The sequence below is a fragment of the Coptis chinensis genome, chromosome 4 (assembly GCF_015680905.1).
Source record: "Coptis chinensis isolate HL-2020 chromosome 4, ASM1568090v1, whole genome shotgun sequence".
NCBI classification, from domain to species: domain Eukaryota; kingdom Viridiplantae; phylum Streptophyta; class Magnoliopsida; order Ranunculales; family Ranunculaceae; genus Coptis; species Coptis chinensis.
In genome coordinates this window covers 37,666,859-37,671,430 of record NC_141459.1, presented here as the reverse complement: position 1 = coordinate 37,671,430, position 4,572 = coordinate 37,666,859, and positions in this window count along the sequence as shown.

Below are 4,572 nucleotides of genomic sequence, written 5' to 3'. Positions count from 1 at the left end.
TCATTTTCAAAGCTTATTACTCTAGCTTGATGATTGGATGCTGTGTTTATGTGTTTAATTTATACGTGTATACATCGTTGAAATACTCGAACCGTGATAATTCTAAAATCGTTGCAAGTGAGCTTACAAGCCTTGGCTTTAAGAACTGTTGGATCGTGGTTCGGTGGATTCTCCGGGACCGGGGATGGTTGCAGAGTCGGAGTTAGGCACATAGCCAAATGTTTCTTCTTTGGAGGTCATGTTACCATCTCCTACCATTTCCCGTAAGTCTCGAACTTCAATCTAATGAAATGTTTCTTCCTAATAACACCGAATAGTTGTTGTTAACTTTTATTAATAAAAGATTGTTCACAATTTGCATTTTGGTTGTTTCTCATAACGCACCAAATTTTTATTTTTATATTTTGTCTTTGTTTGCTTGTCGGATACTAGGAAATGAAGTTTTGAAATGTACAAGCATTAGTCTTGCGCCAGATATGAAATTAACACGCCAGCAGCAGATTCTCGTGCCAATCCATTCTTGTTTTGTGTTTTCCTCCCGCTTGTCTTCTCGGATGATTGGGAAGGAGCTTGGTTTTCCACCGCCATTAATTGTTCATCTTCCGAAATGTGACTTCTAGGTCTAAATCACAGTCACAACAGCCTACACATAGCATTCATGTGAATCCCAAGTATTTAGAGTCGAGGCAGCCTTCCAATCTGGCGGGGGTAAGACCATTTTCGCGTATGATGTATACTTATAGCTCTCATTTTCTGAATATGAATTGTAAATTTCTCTTTGTGTTATTCAATTTAAAAGTACTTGATGTGTGGTTGGTCTTTAATGCGAACTTCCATTTCTCTAAATTGAGTGTGTTGTTCAAGGAAAGTTTTTAACAATGTACATCAAGAGAGACCCCGGGTCATAAAGGAGTCAGACTTGCGTGTTTTTCCTTTTTCCGTGAATAGGATGTTTGGTTGATACTTAGTTGCAGGCTTAAGGACCTTTATGGGCACATCGCCGTTAGGATAAGCTCCTTGGTGTTAGTGGACTAATAAGGATGTTTATGGAGGGCCAAACCTTTTTTTTATTTGGCCTTCCTATGGGTGCTTCTCGAGCTAGGAAGTGGTTATACAGTTTTATTTTATTTGGGATGATTAGAGCAACCACATTCACATTGAGTCACATGCTACGACATATCTTAGAAAATTTAGGCACTAGGACTATGATGCTCTTTTTTTTGCAAGAAATGGAGACATATGAAGGAGCTCCCTCTCGAGTTTATTCTCTTGGGATTTCTTCTCCAAGGAGACTTTGGTGCTCACATGTTCTTTTTTTAACATTTTTTCTATTTTCCGTATTCGTTATGTTGATTATTTTCAGAAAATATCATACATCATTTTGGACTTCACTAATTGCCCAATTGGGTCAATGTGATGTAGGTAAAGGGAGTCAATGCCAACAGTGGGATTTCAGTTCCTCCAGATGATGATGATGTAACTCTTATTGGAAGAGAAAGGGCATGGACAGATCTACCCAGTAAGGTACTTGTAAACAACATGTATTTTGCGACTTAAATACTTTCCCTATCTCTTAAACTGGCTATAACATGAGTTGAACTCTGCAGGAATTTAAGCATCCTAAAAGAGACACATCAAGTGAATCTTTTCATGAGAAGAACAGTGCAAGATATGAAGATAACGACATGATTCGATATTTCTAGGGATTCAGACTTGGGATATGTGAGATTTGGTGAGAGGATTACCGAAAGCAGACGGACATGATAAGCCTTGGTATGGAGCTAACAAAAATGCTTTGGAGAGGCAACAGTTAGCCAAAGGAATGGTTTTGATAGCAAAACTGGGATATTCTAAATTAAGGGAACCCAAATCTGCACTAGCCTGGTACTCAAGTGCAACAAAAGGCTCCAACTCGAGCGCCGCACATGTGAGAATAATAAATGAGAACTGGAAAAACTCGAGGAAGAGGAGTACATGTGGGATGATATGAACTCGTGATTCTCGAGGAAAGAAGGTTTGGACTGGTGATGATGCAGATAAAATGGTAAGTGTTTATAGAGAAATAATTATTTTGGACATCAAGATTCTCCAAATCTATTGTGTTGTATGGCTACTTCTATGTATTAGGATGAGAGGTCATTTGGAAGTCGGTTTGTACCGTGTGGAGCATTCTCTTGTTTTCGTTTCTTATATATTATGATTCTTGAATCATTGCCAAGCACAAACTATAATTTCCTCAATTATATCTGACTTTAGATCTTTGATTTATTATGATTACCGAAGTTAAAGTGCTTTTGAATTATTTTGTAATTCTTGGTTTATTGACTTTGTTCCTTGATTTCTTCAACCGTGAAGCGAGGAGATTGAAGATCATCTACCACTACCACGTGTGGAGATGGATATTGGTTCGAGAATTGATAGGGAAACAGTCATCGATTCCTTTTTCCAAAAGACATAAAGGACATGCGACTTTTGGGCCTCGGACATCATCAACATGGTGTCGCGAGAGTCAAACTCGGGGAGATGGTTCTAACCTTATTGGCATGAATTCTAGAGTTTCAGGTCAATCCGAAGGGCATCCTTCCCTAGGTGGTTTGTCAACAAGCATTAGCTCATCCCTATCAAGGACAGGAGTTCAAGGTCTTCCAGGGTTTCCGGTTGGTGGAACTCCTAGTGTTGGATCATCTGCTGGAATTTAGGGTCAAAAGTGGCATCAGCCTCTACAATCTGTGTCCCTAGTGTAAATAAGTAACAAATTACATTGCAAATAAGTAATAAGAAATTCCATTCAACTTATTTGCAATGTAATTTGTTACTTATTTGCAATGTAATTCATCGAAGGATATGAATGGTGCAAAATGAAATTAATTTTTTTTTTAATTTTTTGAAAATTAGACATCACTTTTAGAGTGATTTGGAATGACATTTGACATCAGTTTTTAAGTGATGTACGAAAATGTGTATAACATCACTTTTAAAATGTTATACTATTAGTTTACAGTTCACTCTAAAAGTGATGTTCAAATATTTTCTGAATCACAATTTGGTATCACTTACAAAAGTGATGTTGAACCAATTATTATTCATCACCTAACAAGTGACGTCTATTCTAATAACATCACTTTTGGGCATCACTTTTTTGAGTGATGTGATTTCTTCGCCCCTATGTCATCATTTCAAAAGTGACTTCGAAACACTTACAACAACACTTAACCAAATCGCTTTTAAGAGTGATGTCAAAACTTTTGACTTTCTACGACACCACTATTGTCATCACTTGCAAAAGTGATGTCATAGTATTTTGACATCACTTTTCGAGTGATGTCAAATCTCATTTTTGTTGTAGTGAAAGATCAGGCGCAGGGCATTATTTCTCTCCATGACAAGTTAGTACAATATATACATGATGTACATAAAACTATAATACAACTATGTTATTAGTGGAATATGCATGAGTTAATCAACATTTTATGTTAGTAGAAAAAGTACATGGTTTAGTTAGGATATATTGGCCTCAGAATTTTCTATATGCTTGTAATCCTAGATTTTTCATCATAAACCATCCAAAGCAAAACCAATTCTTTTTTTTTTTTTTTTTTTTTTTTTTTTTTTTTTTTTTGAAATTCATTTTGAAAACAATGTGAAACAAAACATTTTTTTATCCACAGAACAAGAAATACCACAAATGATTGCATCACAAGTGAAGGTGGGGGAATGCATTACCGACAAGAAGATGAGCATGAAGACGACCATCGGATAGAAGTACGATCAAACTTGGCACCTATGAAGTAGATGATGTTCTTTTCCCTTTGATTGCTTGACCTTCACACAGTACTGAACGACACCCAAAAACTTTCTTCCAAAACAGATAGAGCATAAAGCATAGGACCAATCTTCTGGAGACAACTTCCTCATACATTGCAATCACTAGTAGTGAATCCTCCAATGCCTTCCATTTTTTTTTTTGTTTTTTTGCCTCGAGTACTTCTCAACTAGGGGATATAGTGGACTTAGAGATCAAGAGCGGACTTTCATAGGACTTTAATGTAGGCTTAGGTGATGGGCTCAGAAAAAAGGGATAGGATCAAAATTTATTTTTGGAGTAGAACTTGTCATATAAAGGGATGAGTAATTGGAATGATGGTAGTGAGATTGATGATACGAATCCCAAATCTCAAATGAAACTGTCCTTTGTTTAGGTTTTCCATTTCGGACCAGTGTTGATTATTTTGTGCACCTCTAAGCATTTTGAGCTATGACGGGGTTTTGATGATTTTTTTTTTTTTGCCCCTTGCATTAGGATTTTTTTTCAACACCTTCTTGGGATAAATAACATGGGGGTAATTGTTTCGTGATCAAAGATGGATGGAATGATGCCCCTGGAATATGACAAGTTCTATAAAAATGGGTATGGGTAATTTATGGGTAGGCCAATGATTTATTAGGCTTCATAAAAGATATGGGCTTATATTGTAGGAAAACAAAAAATAGGCTAAGGCTGAAATGGGCTTCAATCGGGAACATATTATATTAGGTGGCTTATGAGGCTAAAAACAAAACTATCAAAGATGG